Raw genomic sequence first — 17,445 nt, forward strand, 5'->3', positions numbered from 1 at the left:
TGTAGAAACTTCCAATGGATCCGCCACCTTAACACCATAGGAAGGAAGGATTATGACTGGGTACGCATCATAGCAAGTGAGAATGTACTTGCTTAATGCATTTACTCCCTATAGTAGCTTGTATTGGAACGTTTGGGATGAGCCTGCAAACAGAACCCATCAGTTAAAGATCAAAGTTCAAAGTATTATCAAAGTACTTATATGTCACCATATACTACCTTGAGATTTGTTTTCTTTCTTCCTTTACTAACTTGCGGGCACTCATGTAAAGCAAAGCACAGGTAAGTAGCAAGTAAGGCTTTTTGTAGTGGTTGAATAAAAGGTCACTAAATTACAGCTAATCAAATAAAGTAGTGGTGATACAGGATCAGGTGATGTGCTGTTGCTGCATGATGTGGGAGCTGGTGGACCCCATTGTGGTTCCTGGTGACCACATCTGCAGCAAGCGTTGGCTGCTCGAGGAACTCAGGCTCAAAGTTGATGACCTGGAATCTGAGCTTCTGTCGTGAGGATAGAGCATCCTAAAGGCTGTGCTGCCTGCCTGGTGCCTGGGTTCAGGACATCTTATATGACCTGCAGAGGAGTTTGTAGTGGGAGGGGAAGACCCAGTTGTCGTGGTCCATGTTGGTACCAACAACATAGTTAGAATGAAGAAAGAGGTTCTGCTGAGGGAATTTGAGCAGCTAGGGACTAAATTAAAAAGCAGAACCAAAAAGGTGGTAATCTCTGGATTACTACCTGAGCCACGTACAAATTGGCATAGGGTCAAGATGATTAGATAGTTAAATGCATGGCTCAAGAACTGGTGTGGGTGAAGTGGGTTTGAATTCATGGGAAATTGACATCAGTACCGGGGAAGGAGGAAGCTGTCCCAATGGGATGGGCTCCACCTGAACTGTGATGGGACCTGGATCCTACAGAATTACATTACTAGGGCTGTGGATAGGGCTTTAAACTAAATAGTAGGGGTGTGGGTTCAGCAGATTGGAGAAGTATGGATAAAGTAAAAAAGAATAGTGTGGATAAAGATAAAGTAAAAGCAAAAGATAAAAAAGAAACCATAAAAACCATAGAAACGTTACAACACAGAAACAGGGCTTTTGGCCCTTCTTGGCTGTGCCGCACCATTTTTCTGCCTAGTCCCACTGACCTGCACCTGGACCATATCCCTCCATACACCTCTCATCCATGTACCTGTCCAAGTTTTTCTTAAATGTTAAAAGTGAGCCCGCACTTACCACTTCATCTGGCAGTTCATTCCACACTCCCACCACTCTCTGTGTGAAGAAGCACCCCCCCATGTTCCCTTTAAACTTTTCCCCTTTCACCCTTAACCCATGTCCTCTGTTTTTTTCTCCCCTAGCCTCAGTGGAAAAAGCCTGCCTGTATTCACTCTATCTATACCCATCATAATTTTATATACTTCTATCAAATCTCCCCTCATTCTTCTACGCTCCAGGGAATAAAGTCCTAACCTATTCAACCTTTCTCTGTAACTGAGTTTCTCAAGTCCCGGCAACATCCTTGTAAACCTTCTCTGCACTCTTTCAAACTTATTAATATCCTTCCTGTAATTAGGTGACCAAAACTGCACACAATACTCCAAATTCGGCCTACCAATGTCTTATACAACCTCACCATAACATTCCAACTCCTATACTCAATACTTTGATTTATAAAGGCCAATGTACCAAAAGCTCTCTTTATGACCCTATCTACCTGTGACGCCACTTTTAGGGAATTTTGTATCTGTATTCCCAGCTCCCTCTGTTCTACTGCACTCCTCAGTGCCTTACCACTTACCCTGTATGTTCTGCCTTGGTTCGTCCAAAGAAAAGTCAAGTGCAAGAGAGAAAAAGATTACGAGATTTTAAAAGCACAATGAGTGTAAGGGTACTTTATTTGAATGCCCTTAGTATTTAAAACAAGTTCGGTGAACTTGTGGTACAAATCAGTACAAAGGGGTATGATTTAGTAGCCATTGCAGGGAAATGGTTGCAGGGTGGAGAGGGTTGGGAATTAAATATCCAAGGATATCTGGTAATACGGAAGGATAGGCAAGAAGGTAAGGGAGGTGGGGTAGCTCTCTTAATTAAAGAAAAGACCAGGGTGATAGTGAGAGACAATATAAGATCTAAGGAGCAGAATGTTGAATTCATCTGGGTAGAGATTAGGAATAGTAAAGGGAAAAAGATCACTGATGGGAGTTGTCTATTGGTCACCGAACAATAACATTACAGTGGCACAGGCAATAAACAGAGAGGTATCTCAGGCATGTAAGAATGGGCTGCAGTTATCATGGGGGACTTTAACTTGCACATAGATTGGGTGAATCAAGTTGGTAGAGAAGTCTAGAGGAGGACTTCATAGAATGCATCCATGATGGCTTTCTTGAACAGCATGTTACTGAACCTACAAGGGAATGTCCTATCTTAGATTTGGTCCTGTGCAATGAGACAAGTAAAATTAGTGATCTTGTAGTTAAGGATCCTCTTGGAAAGAGTGAGCTCAGTATGACTGAGTTTCTCATACAAATGGAGGGTGCAATAGTTCAATCTTAAACCAGTGTGTTATGCCTAAACAAGGGAGACTACAATGGGATGAGGGAGGATTTGGCTAGTATAGACTGGGAACACAGGCTATATGGTGGGATGGTTGAGGAACAGTGGAAGACTTTCAAAGAGATTTTTCACGGTGCTCAACAAAAGTATATTCCAGTTAAAAGCAAGGACAGTAAAGGTGGGGAGAGCCAGCCTTGGATAACTAAGGAAATAAAAGAAGGCATCAAACTAAAGCTCGTGCATGCAAAGTCACCAAGAGTAGTGGGAAATTGGAAGCTTGGGAAAACTTTAAAAAGCAGCAAAGAACTACTAAGCAAGCAATAAAGAAAGGAAAGCTTATAAATTATATAAAACAGAAAAGAGTGACTAAAGTGAACGTGGGTCCCTTGGAGGACGAGAAAAGGGAATTGATATTGGGTAATGAGGAAATGGCAGAGGCTTTGAATGACTATTTTGTGTCAGTCTTCATAGTGGAGGACACATCTAACATGCCAAAGAGAGATGTTATGGATGTGATGGGAGGTGAGGACCTTGATACAACAGCTATCACTAAACAGGTAGCGCTGAGCAAACTTGTGGGCCTGAAGATAGATAACTCTCCTGGTGCTGATGAAATGCATCCCAGGTACTGAAAGAAATGGCAGAAGTTATAGTAGAGGCTTTTGTGATAATTTACCAAAATTCTCTGGACTCTGGGCAGGTTCTGGCAGATTGGAAGATGGCAAATGACACGTCACTGTTCAAAACAGGATGTAGGCAAAAGGCAGGTAACTATATTCCAGTTAGTTTAACATCTGTGTTGGGAAAATGCTTGAAGCTATCATTAAAGAAGAAATAGTGAGACATCTGGAAAGAAATGGATCCATCAGGCAGACGCAGCATGAATTCAGCAAAGGCAGATATTGTTTGACAAACTTGCTGGGGTTTTTTGAGGATATAACGTGCGCAGTAGATAGATGGGAACAGTTGGACGTTATTTACCTGGATTTCCAGAAGGCGTTTGATAAGGTGCCGCATAAAAGACATAAGATAAGCATGAATGGAGATGGGGGTGATGTATTAGCATGGACAGAGGGCTAGTTAATTAATAGAAAGCAGAGAGATGGGATACATGGGTGTTACTCTGGTTGGCAAACAATGGTGACGGTGTGCTGCAGGGGTCGGTGTTGTGGCCTCAACTGTTCATGATATTCATTAATGATATGGAAGAGGGGACTAAGTGTAGTGTGTCTAAGTTTGCTGATGATACCAAATTGAGTGGAAAAGCAAATTGTGCAGAAGATAATGAGAGTCTGCAGAGAGATATAAATAGGTAAAGTGAGTGATGATTGGTCTGGCAGGTGGAGTACAATTTTGGGAAATGTGAGGTCATCCACTTTGGAAGGAAAACTGAAAGAGCAAATTATTATTTAAATGATAAAAATTACAGCATGCTGCTGTGCAGAGGGAATTGGGGGTGATAGTGCATGAATCATAAAAGATTAGTTTGCAGGTGCAGCAGGCTGTCAAGAAGGCAAACTGGCCTTCATTGCTAGAGGGATTGAATTTAAGAGCAGGGAGGTTATGCTGCAACTGTGCAGGGTACTGGTGAGGCCACACCTGGAGTACTGCGTGCAGTTCTGGTCTCCTTACTTGAAGGATCTACTGGTTTTGGAGGTGGTGCAGAGGAGGTTCACCAGGTCGATTCAAGAGATGAAGGGGTTAGGCTATGAGGAGAGATTGAGTCACATGGGACTGTACTCGCTGGAATTCAGAAGAATGAGAAGCGGTCTTATAGAAACATATAAAATTAAGGGATAGATAAGATCGAGGCAGGAAAGTTGCTTCCACCGGTAGGTGCGAGTGGAACTAGGGAACATAGACTCAAGATTCAGGGAGTAGATTTTGGATAGAGAAGAGGAGGAACTGCTTTTCCCAGAGAGCAGTGAATCTGTGGAATTCTGCCCAATGAAGCAGTGGAGGCTACCTCAGTAAATATATTTAAGACAAGGTTGGATAGATTTTTGCATAGGAGGAGAATTAAGGGTTATGGGGAAAAGGCAGGAAGGTGGAGATGAGTCCATGGCCTGATCAGCCATGATCTTATTGAATGGTGGAGCAGGCTTGATGGACTAGATGGCTACTCCTGCTCCTATTTCTTATGTTCTTATGTTATGTAAATACAAAGAAATACAATAGAATCAGTGAAGAACTACACACAAAGACTGACAAACTACCAATGTACAAAAGGAGATAAACCATGCTAATAAATAAATAGATAGATAGATGCTGAGAACGTAATTTGTAGAGCCGTGTAAAGTGAATCCGTATGTTGATGGTGAGATGAAGGCACTTCTGTCAGAATGGTGTCTCGGCAGTGATGAAAGACTTCCAGGCAACAAAACTATGTTTTCTTACATTAGAGATGGCACCAACTACAAGTCTTTGATGTTGACCTTGGCTTTTCTTAGGCTCGTGGGTGCTAAACCAAACTGAATGCTACTTGTTGTTCAGATGGTCTCATTAATGCTGGGCTATGCTGTTGTTGGGTCTGGGTCTGGGTCTGGATCAAGCCTGCGGCAGGGTCTGCGCCAATTGTTGCTCTTAGAATTCAAAGAGCACGTTATTGGTTGGTGAGCAGCGCTAGATGGCAGTCTTGTAGGGAATCTTCTTTACTTATCAAAATAATTAATTATTCACCATTCAAATCATAACCAGATATATTTCTAAGGTGTAAGTGGTTCCGACATGTGTGTGTCGGAGAGAAGGTAGCCTATTACCATTTAATTTCCACATTTTTTTAGCTTTGGTGTGTGCACCTTGCCTTGTTTGTCCAGCATTATGAGCATATACTGTTTCAACTGATTTAATGAATCACTTAGTTTAACTGATTAATATTCATTACTACCATTAGGGAGGAGCTACAGGAGCCTGAAGGAAAAAAAAACATAGAAACATAGAAAGTAGAGAAAAATCCTACAGCACATTACAGGCCCTTCGGCCCACAGTGCTGTGCCAAACATGTACTAACTTTAGAAATTACCTAGGGTTACCCATAGCCCTCTGTATTTCTAAGCTCCACGTACCTGTCCAGGAGTCTCTTAAAAGACCCTATTGTTTCCGCCTCCACCACCGTCGCCAGCAGCCCATTTCACGCACTCACCACTCTGTGTAAAAAACTTACCCCTGACATCCCCTCTGTACCTACTTCCAAACACCTTAAAACTATGCCCTCTCATGCTAGCCATTTCAGCCCTGGGAAAAAGCCTCTGACTGTCCACACAATCAATGCCTCTCATCACCTTATACACCTCTATCAGGTCACCTCTCATCCTCCGTTGCTCCAAGGAGAAAAGGCCAATTTCACTCAACCTATTCTCATAAGGCATGCTCCCCAACCTAGGCAACATCCTTGTAAATCTCCTCTGCACCCTTTCTATAGTTTCCACATCTTTCCAGCAGTGAGGCGACCAGAACTGAGCACAGTACTCCAAGTGGAGTCTGACCAGGGTCCTATATAGCTGTAATATTAGCTCTCGGCTCTTGAACTCAATCCCACGGTTGATGAAGGCCAATACACCGTATGCCTTCTTAACCACACAGTCAACCTGTGCAGCAGCTTTGAGTGTTCTATGGACTCGGACCCCAAAATCCCTCTGATCCTCCACACTGCCAAGACTCTTAGCATTAATACTATATTCTATCATCATATTTGACCTACCAGAATGAACCACCTCACACTTATCTGGGTTGAACACCATCTGCCACTCCTCAGCCCAGTTTTGCATCCTATTGATGTACCGCTGTAACCTCTGACAGCCCCCCACACTATCCATGATACTCCCAACCTTTGTGTCATCAGCAAATTTACTAACCCATCCCTCCACTTCCTCCTTCAGGTCATTTATAAAAATGACAAAGAGAAGGGGTCCCAAAACAGATCCCTGAGGCACACCACTGGTCACCAACCTCCATGCAGAATATGACCCGTCTACGAAATCCATATACACTACAACTACTGCTCTATCTTCATCAATGTGTTTTAGTCACATTTTCAAAAAATTCTATCAGGCTCGTAAGGCACGACCTGCCTTTGACAAAGCCATGCTGACTATTTCTAATCATATTATGCCTCTCCAAATGTTCATAAATCCTGCCTCTCAGGATTTTCTCCATCAATTTACCAACCACTGAAATAAGACTCACAGGTCTATAATTTCCTGGGCTATCCTTACTCCCTGTCTTGAATAAGGGAACAACACCTGCTTCCCTCCAATCCTCTGGAACCTTTCCCATCCCCATTGATGATGCAAAGATCATTGCCAAAGGCTTAGCAATCTCCTCCCTTGTCTCCCACGGTAGCCTGGGGTAAATCTCATCCGGTCCTGGTGACTTATCTGGTTAAGCAATCCTGGTCATATTATATTCAAGGAACGTGTTTGTAGCACGGATATTGAACTTTTTGTTGTTGGACTCCAGCCATATTCCACCGAGATGCAACACTGGGCGTCATGGGAGGTTGTTCCTGCCTATGGCCATCAAACTTTGCAGCTCCTCCCGTGGAGGGTCAGACACCCTGAGCCAATAGGCTAGTCCTGGACTTATTTCCATCTGGCATAGTTTGCATATTGTTGTTTGATTGTTTGTGGTTTTGAATTGCTATATTTATGCTCTATTCTAGGTTGGTGCAGCTGTAACGAAACCCAATTTCCCTAGGGATCAATAAAGTATATCTATCTATCCAACTTGATGCTTTCCAAAAGCTCCAGCATGTCCCTTTTCTTAATGTGTTCATGCTCAAGCTTTTCAGTCGCTGTAAGTCATCTCTACAATTGCCAAGATCCTTTTCCATAGTGAATACTGAATCAAATTATTCACTAAAGAAGGAGATGAGTTATTAGCTTCAAACTTTCTGCATAATTACTCAAAGAGTTGAACTGAGCGTGCATGTAACGAGAACTGTATAACTCATCTCCTTCTACCGTAGGCCACGGACCTATCAATCACCCCTGCTGTGAACCACTTTCTGGACGTCCAAGACTCTGACCTCTACAAAGAAGGGATCCGTATGCTCCACGACCGCTGGACTAAGTATGTAAATATAGGAGGGGTCTATGTTGAAAAATAAATGTGCTACATTTTCTAAAATTGACTCCTTCTACCTTAGACCACGAACTTATCAATCACCCCTTGTATAGCACTTACCCCTTCCTTCTCAGTTCTGAAGAACGTTGACAGTTAATTCATTTCCATAGATGTTGTCTGACCTACTGAGTTCCTCCAGCATTTTGTGTGTGTTGCTGTAACAACGCTAATCATTTCACCACTGTGCCGCTAGTGGCAATAAACCTGCTTCTGACTCTGATTCAGCAGCCTTACCCTGAGACTTAAAGCCTCAACTCGAGGGAGTAAGTTGTGATCTTGTTCCATAGCTTTAAGGCAAGTTACAGCCCATTTACACAGTAGCAACACTTTGGATGAACTCCATTACATTTGAAGTGATTTGGGATGTGATTGGGTGCTGCTACCAAAACACGAATGCGAAAGCATCTCAAAAACAGAAAAAGAAAATTATAGATTTACTTCCTTCCTCACATGTGCACAGAAAATTTACAAGGCTGTTGCCAGGACTTGAGGACCTGGGCTATAGGAAAAGGCTGAATCGATTAAGACATTATTTCCTGGAGCACAAGAGAATGAGGGCACGATGTTATTGAGGTATACAAAATCAGTAAGGATATAGATAAGCTGTATACTTACAAGCTTTTTACCCTCAGGTTGTGTGAGACTAGAACTAGAGGTCATAGGTTTAGGGTGAAAGGTGAACTACCTCACCAGAGTAATCTGAGGGGCATCTTCTTCACTCAGAGGGTGGTGTGAATTGCCAGCAGTGGATGCAGGTTCAGCTGTAATATTTAAGAGAAGTTTGTGTCGGTACATGGAAGGAAAGTTGCTTGGAGAGATATGGTCTGGGTGCAGGGAGATGGGACTAAGCAGGAAATCAGGCTGGTGTAGACTAGCTGACCCATGGGCCTGATTCAGTGCTGCAGAGCTCTGTGACTCTATGACTCTATGACTCTCTGAAGAGCTGAAAGCAGGCCTTAGGTGATACATTTTAATGGTGAAGAGCAAGGGTGAAGTCGTGCTGTTCCATGCTCTGTTCTAGTAATATATGCCCCTTGAAGTTTGTTTCTGAAACTCCGTGGACCTCAGCAGAATCAGATTTCAAAAGCAGAACTTTACCTGCCTACCTCACTGCGAGAAGCGTTTACAGAGTACAAGTGGTTACCTCACCACGTGCGAGACTGCACATCTTTGAAGAGGGTTCTTGAAAATAAAGAACTTGACATGCTTTTGCACAAAACTTCAGAACCAGGTGTAGTGGACTGGGTTGATCAGACCCAAACAACTCAAGTGCCCAGGAAATGTGGCAATAAAGCATGTGTTATTATGTGTGTACTTAATAAAGAATTTCAGTTCCCGGTGTGCTAAGCGGGTGGTTCACCCGGAACCGGAAGTGACATTGGTGACCAGGTCATGCACTCTCATACACGCTCTTGACGAGCTGAAGTTCCCAAGTAAACTGGGGTCGAGCTGAAGCCATTCTGTAAATCTGCAGATAATAAAATAGTTCTAGCGCCTTTACCCACACAAGTTTGTCTTTGTTAAAGAACAAACATAACAAAGTGCACAAACACAACAAATTAACTTAAGCCTAATTTATTATCACAAAATAGAAAACACATGTAAACCACATCAAATACTAAATAGTAGTAAGTTTCAAAGATTTCTACAAAGATTTCAGGACTCGTGATTCTTAGTCTTCACGTGATTGTTGCCGTCTTTGGGAGCTTGATTGCTGCAGTTGTTGTGAGAACTCCGAATTCTGATAATTTGAATTGAGGCCCTTCATCCGGACTTCACACCTGTACAGATCAATCTCTAGCTGCCATTTTTCAGGCCTGAATCTCCAACTGATCTGCTGTATATCCTTCAAAGGTTCTTTGAAGACCTTCTTTGCTGCCCATGTATCGATCAATGTTCATGTCATAAGACCATAAGATATAGGGACAGAATTAGGATATTTGGCCCATCAAGTCTGCTCTGCCACTTTATCACGGTTGATCCATATTCCCTCTCGGCCCCAATCTCCTGCCTTTCTCCTGTTTCTCTTCATGCCCTAACTAAACAAGAATCTGTCAACATCTGCCTTAATTATACCCAATGACTTGGCCTTCACAGCCACCTGTGGTAACGAATTCCATAGATTCACCACTCTCTGGCTAATGAACGCCTCCTCATCTCTGTGTTAAAGGGATGTTCCTCAATTCTGAGGCTGTGTCCTCTGGTCTTATATCCTGCACAAGGACTCCCAAGTCCCTTTGCACCTCAGATTTTTGAATTTTCTTCTCCAGTTAGAAAATAGTCTATGCTTTTAATTCTTCAACCAAATTGTATGACCATACACTTCCCGACACTGTATTCCATCTGCCATTTCTTTGCTCACCTACAAACTTACTAAACAGACTATCTACATTTTCATCCAGATCGTTTATAATGATCACAAATTGTGTTGCCTGCAATGACGCTTGCAGAACACCACTGGTCAGAGACCACCATCCAACACCCCTCCACCACTGCCCCCTGTTTCAAAGCACTGAACTGTTGTCACAGAACTACAAATTTCACGATGTGTATCTGTGATATTAAACATACTTTTGATTCTGTACCCACCTTACCAATTCACCATGGATCAATGTGATTTAGTCTACCTTAACTCATGGATGATAGAATATTGAAGGGCTAGGTCTCAGGGAAGGGTTAGATTGATCTTAGACTAGGTTAAGAGGTTGGCACAACATTGTGGATGAAAGGGCCTGTACTGTACTGTGCTGTAATGTACTACGTTTTATGTTATAAAGCTTCAGAAATAAGACTCATGTAATGTTTCCCCCAGTAGGGATGTTTAGAACCAGAGGTCAACATCTCAAAATAAGGGGTCTATCTTAAAGAATCTTGACAAATGATTTGCTGATATCCACACAGACAATATCCCCAACCCTATCTTCTTTATTTGTACAACTTCATAAGAATGACTCCCAGGAATGAAAGGGTTAATGTACAACAGGCATTCGATAGCTCCAGGCCTGTACTCACTGGAGTTTAGAAGAGTGAGGAGGGGAATCTCACTGAAACCTACTAAATGTTGAAAAGCCTAGATAGACTGGACCTACAGAGGGAGAATCCAATTGTGGGAGAGTTTAGGACCAGAGGGCACAGACTCAAAAATAGAAAGATGTTTCTTTAGAACAGAGATGAGTGGGGAATTTCTTTAGCCAGAGGGTGGCAAATCTGTTGAAGTCACTGGCACAAACAGCCGTGGAGGCCAAGACATTGGGTATACTTACAGTGGAGGTTGATAGATTCCTGATTAGTCAGGGTGTCAAAGATTACGGGGAGAAGGCAGGAGAATGGGGTTGAGAGGGAAAATAAATCAGCCATGATGAAATGGCTCAGAAAACTCAATGGGCCAAATGGCCTAATTCTGCTCCTTTGTCTTATGATCGTATGGACTCAATAATGGTGAGCATTAGGTTACTGGATTGTCATAAAGAACATATAGTTCTGGCCTATATGTGACTCCTGACCCATCAATGTAGCTGAATCTTTTATACGCTCTAGTGAGATGTTTAGTTTGAGGTGCAATTAATGATAGACAATAGATGCCAGCTCTGATCCTAACATAAACATTCTATGAATGGATATACAAAATACCAATGGTGCTTCCCCAACAATCACTTGCTTCTGAATGTACCACAGTCACTGTAAAGACACTATGGACAAAGGCTTTTTGCAACTAAACATCCCAAAACTCTAGTGACATATTAAGCTTATTGGATTTTGAAGTAAGTTGGATTTAATTTTCAAGGTAAATTGACAAACACAGTCCTATTCAAGGTCATATCGGTCCAAAATTAGACACTGAGCTTTAAGCTCCTCGCAAGTTTTTCATTTGAACAGCTATCAGAGACTAGTAATTGGGGTGTGCGATTAGTTGAGTTCTGTGCAGATAGCAAATTAGTTTAGGAGGCCACACAACATGATCTCATCATTTTCATTAATGTCCTCAGACTGGATAAATAAGATAAACCTTCTATTGATTAATTGCAGATGGAGTAACGAAGAGACATTGTAGGACATTAGAGACCAAAAATTGAATGTCACTCACTATTTAACATTTAGGACCAACTTCATCAGAAGTCTGTCCAAAAATACGTCTCTTGAGCAGGTTAGAAAAGCACTTAAGACTATTCTTGCTTCTCTACAGCAGGCTTATCAAAACTCATTATTTCATCCCATTAAAAGTGAAATGGATAATTTCATTGATAGCACATAGAATAATCATCCCCGACACTGTACTATGTGCAGATTGCTGGAGGAGCTCAGCAGGTCAGGCAGCTTCCGTGAGGAGAAATAAACAGTCGACATTTTAGGCTGAGACTCTTCATCAGGAAGGGTCCTTGCATTCCTGATGGAGTCGTGGCCCAAAATGTTGACTGTTTATTTCCCTCCATAGATGCTAACTGTTGCATGAGTGTTGCTCAAGATTTCAAGCATCTCTGTATCCTATCCATGTACTAATTGGCTATTAATTTCAACAGATATACTGTAGTTTTCTAATTAACTGTGTGGAGACCAGCCTTCTCTGTCTAAAAGCGTCCGCCAACGTAAACAGAGTAACTCTGTCTTACCTCCTGTGGGTACAGTATAATGCCTGTCTCTGAGAGTGCACGGAGGAGTTTCTCAAAGGCATTTTGTTTTCAATATTGTAGCAGTGACTTCACGACAGATGTACCACATTGGACATTAAGCACTGTGGGATATCCTGAGGATGTGCAAGGTGCTAATGAGATGCAAATCTTTTCTTCTATTAATAGAGATAAGGATCTCACAGCAAGATGCATAAAAAGACACAATAATCATCGAGCACTACAGCACAGAAACAGGCCCTCTGGCCTATCTTGTCTGTGTGGACATGGTTTCCTGTCTAATCCTATCTACATGTGCCTGGGTCAAAGCCCTCCATACCTCGGGTTGCCAATTATCCCATATTAGCCAGGACATCCCATATATTGGGCTAAATTGGTTTGTCCCATACCGGACCAGCCTTGTCCCGTATTTCCCCCGCTAAGGTAGAGCGTTCCTATGAAAGCTTTCGTGCTGAAATGGCGTAAAGCGAAGAAGCAATTACCATTAATTTATATGGGAAAAATTTTTGAGCTTTCCCAGACCCAAAAAATAACCTACCAAATCATACCAAATAACACTTTAAACCTAAAATAACACTAACATATAGTAAAAGCAGGAATGATATGATAAATACACAGCCTATGTAAAGTAGAAATAATGTATGTTCAGTGTAGTTTCACCGAACAGAATTGCCAAAACCGATTGGTAGAAAAAAAATCGACACGTACACGTATGCGCACACAGGTGCCCGCGCAAGGCTTCATGGTCATGGTAGTCTTTCTTGGGGTAAACACGAATGTCCCGTATTTGACTGCTACTTTTGTCCCTTATTTGGGAGTAAGAAAGTTGGCAACCTTATCCATACCCCTCTCATTCATGTCCATATCCAAACTTCTCTTAAAAAATGTTAAAACTGAACCCACTTCCACTGGGAGCTCATTCCACACTCACACCACCCACTGAATGAAGAAGATTCCCCCCCCCCCACAACTTCCTCTTAAATAGTTCACCTTTCACCCTAACCCTATGACCTCTAGTTCTGGTCTCATCCAAACTGAGCAGAAAAAAGCCGGCCTGCACTTACCACTATAAGATCACCTCTCAGTCTTCTGCGCTCCAGGGAATTAGAAGGACTAAATATTTAAGGTGGTTGATAGTAGTTTTAATGGGAGGATGAGGATCAGAATTTCGCCCAGAGGATGAAGAAACCCATTAATTCATTGTATGGAAAGGTGTTAGAAACAGAGTCTGTCTTCACGGTTAAAAACCACTTGGACATATTGTTATAAAGCTGAAAATACAGAGTTATAAATGCCAGGGGAACTCAGCAAGTCAAGCAGCAGTTGAGGCCAGAGAAACAAGTTGACGGTTTGCGTCAATGACCCTCAGAAATGGGGTAAGAGTGAGGGGGTGTCAGTTTCTACAGCAGAGCTGGAAGAAGAAGCAAGGTCAATGTGGATATAGGCTAGGATAGACCAGATTCAGAGTTATTTATCACTTGTACATCGAAACATATAGTGAAAAGCATCATTTGCACTCACCGACACGAGGAAATCTGCAGATGCTGGAAATTCAAGCAACACACACAAAAAGTGCTGGTGAACGCAGCAGGCCAGGCAGCATCTATACGAAGAGGTAGAGTCGATGTTTCGGGCCAGGACCCTTCGTCAGGACTAACTGAAAGAAAAGATAGTAAGAGATTTGAAAGTGGGAGGGGGAGATCTGAAATGATAGAAGACAGAAGGGGAGGGGTGGATCTAAGAGCTGGAAAGTTGATTGGCAAAAGGGATACCAGGCTGGAGAAGGGAGAGGATCATGGGATGGGAGGCCTGGGGAGAAAGAGAAGGGGGGAGGGGGAGGGGGAGGGAGACTGGTAGTGTTAGTGGAGAGGGGAGGCTCTATCTTCCTCTCACCCCAACCCTCTCCCTCCACTGACACTACCTGCCTCCCTCCCTCTCCCCCTCCCCCTCCCCCCTTTGATCCCAGCTTTCATCTGAGCCGGGTCTTCACTATCCCCTCCGACCTTCCACTCTCTGAGGCAGAACGCTCTGTCCTAAGTAAGGGCCTTACCTTTGTCCCCCTTTGCCCACACCTCAGCAAGTTCCATGTACACCATGACGCTGAACTCTTCTTCCGCCGGCTCCGTCTTCGAGCCCACTTCTTCGGCAAGGACTCTCCCACCCCCACCGATGTCCCCTTCTCCCGTCTTCAACCCTCCTCCTCTTCATGGACACCCCGCTCTGGTCTTCTGCCTGCTCTGGATCTCTTTATTGCTAACTGCTGACGGGACATCAACTACCGCGACTTCACCACACCTTGTTCCCATTCCAACCTCACTCCTTCCGAACGCTCTGCTCTCCACTCCCTCTGCACTAATCCTAACCTTATTATTAAACCCGCCGATAAGGGGGGTGCTGTTGTAGTCTGGTGTACTGACCTCTACCTTGCCGAGACACAGTGTCAACTCACAGATACCTCCTCTTATCTACCCCGCGATCATGACTCCACTAAGGAGAACCAGGCCATTGTCTCCCACACCATCACTGACTTTATCCGTTCAGGGGATCTCCCACCCACTGCTACCAACCTTATAGTTCCCACAACCTGCACTTCCCGTTTCTACCTCCTACCCAAGATCCACAAACCTGCCTGTCCTGGTAGACCTATTGTCTCAGCTTGCTCCTGCCCCACCAAACTTATTTCTGCATATCTCAACACTGTTTTATCCCCCCTTGTTCAATCCCTTCCCACCTATGTTTGTGACACTTCTCACGCTCTGAATCTTTTCAATGACTTTAAGTTCCCTGGCCCCCACTGCTTTGTTTTCACCATGAATGTTCAGTCTCTATATACCTCCATCCCCCACCAGGAAGATCTCAAAGCTCTCCACTTCTTTTTGGATTCCAGACCTAACCGGTTCCCCTCTACCACCCCTCTGCTCTGTCTAGCAGAATTAGTCCTTACTCTTAATAATTTCTCTTTTGGCTCCTCCCACTTCCTCCAAACTAAAGGTGTAGCCATGGACACCCGTATGGGTCCCAGCTATGCCTGCCTTTTTGTTGGCTTTGTGGAACAATCTATGTTCCAAACCCCTCCCCTTCTCTCTCTCCCCAGGCTTCTCATCCCATGATCCTCTCCCTTCTCCAGCCTGGTATCCTTTTTGCCAATCAACTTTCCAGCTCTTAGATCCACCCCCTCCCCTCCTGTCTTCTCTTATCATTTTGGATCTCCCCCTCCTCCTCCCACTTTCAAATCTCTTACTCATTCTTCTTTCAGTTAGTCCTGACAAAGGGTCTTGGCCCGAAACGTCGACTGTACCTCTTCCTATAGATGCTGCCTGGCCTGCTGTATTCATTTGCATTCACAACTAACTCACCCAAGGGTATGTCGGGGTCAGCCCACACGTGTAGCCTCACATTTCTGTGCCAACGTAACATGTACACAAGATTCTGCAGAACAACACAAGAATGTGGGGGAGTTGCAGGTCAGGCCGGAGTCTCGGTCTCTGATCCACATTTGAAGGCCAGTAATGTGGAGCTGGAGTGAAGGACCTGTATGGTTGGATGTTGGGCTAGCAGACCAGTGAGGACAAGGGCCGGTGGCCCCACCAGCTTAGTGAGTCAGCGATGGGTTCCAGGATCAGAGTTCCATGCGGGCAGGAGGCACAGTGACGGTGCCCCCCAAGGTACGTGAATCGGGGAGACCAGAGTTGGAGATGTAATGCAAGGCATTCTCATTCTGACTCCTCATTCATTTGTATCAGCGAGTCCTGGGGTCGATACCAAAGATCAAAGCTCGAAAAGTTATTCGGAAGTCCAGAAGTTGAGGTTTGATGGCTGTGCACCCAATTTATTTATTTATTTAGAGATACAACACAGAATAGGCCCTTCCAGCCCACCAAATCGCACCACTCAACCACCCGTTGGTTTAGCTCTACTCCCAGGACAAGATAGTGGAGTGGAGATACATCTCTACCAAAGGAGGTGTAACGTGCCCTTTCCCTCCTCCAGCCTGCGGGTCACCCTTGGGCGAGGTGTAGCACCTACTTAGCCCCCTGGTCAGAGCCACATGAAGCCATGGGAGCAAGTGGTGGATGGTTGTACGAGCAGCTGGTGCACATCACAAGTCCTGGTTATGTGATCACCGAAGCCAGACGGACAATCTCTGAAGAGTATTGATAATGACTGGGGTCATCTTTCTGTATCAGACACAGCCCGGAAGAAGGCAACGGCAAAACACCTCTGTAGAAAGATTTGCCAGTAAAAAACATGATCATGGGACCATGATCGCCCACGTCATACGACACGGCACGTAATGATGATGAAGAATCACAGGACAATTTACAATGACCAATTAACCTAGTGACTGGTACATCTTTGGACTGTGGGATGAAACTGGAGTACCCAGAGGAAACCCATGCACACAGATTCTTACAGAGGATGCTGGAATTGAACACTCCTGAGCTGTAATAGCATTGCGCTAACCACCACTTACTTTATCATGGTGGTAGTGTACCGGTTAGCGAATCCACGCGTCTGCTGGGGATTGGAGGAGGGAGGAGGCTGAAGACAGCCCGTCCTGGGGTTGGAGGATGGTGAGTGTGTAAGCATTGGTAGGGAGGTTCGGGGCTTGCTTTGTTGTTTTCATTGTTGTCCTGCTGAGCATTACAGGCATTTTATGTTGGCACCGGAAAGCGTGGGAATGCTTTGGGTTGCCACCAGGACATCCATAGGTGTGTTGGTTGTTAATGCAAATGAAATCTTTCATTGTATGTTTCAATGTACATGTGATAAATACATAAATCTCAATCTGAATCTAAATACAAAAGCAGGGAGGCGGAAGATATTGGAACTCTGGAATTATGCTGGATATCTCATGGGGCAGGCAGCACCCGGGAAAGGAAATGGACTGTGAATTTTCCCTCTGTCCCTCTGAATATACCCCTTGCCCATCCTCTGGGTCCCCCCCCCCCTTGTCTTTCTTCCCGGACCTCCTGTCCCATGATGCTCTCGTATCCCTTTTGCCTATCACCTGTCCAGCTCTTGGCTCCATCCCTCCCCCTCCTGTCTTCTCCTATCATTTTGGATCTCCCCCTCCCCCTCCAACTTTCAAATCCCTTACTCACTCTTCCTTCAGTTAGTCCTGACGAAGGGTC

Source organism: Mobula birostris, chromosome 1 (assembly GCF_030028105.1).
Source record: "Mobula birostris isolate sMobBir1 chromosome 1, sMobBir1.hap1, whole genome shotgun sequence".
NCBI classification, from domain to species: Eukaryota; Metazoa; Chordata; class Chondrichthyes; order Myliobatiformes; family Myliobatidae; genus Mobula; species Mobula birostris.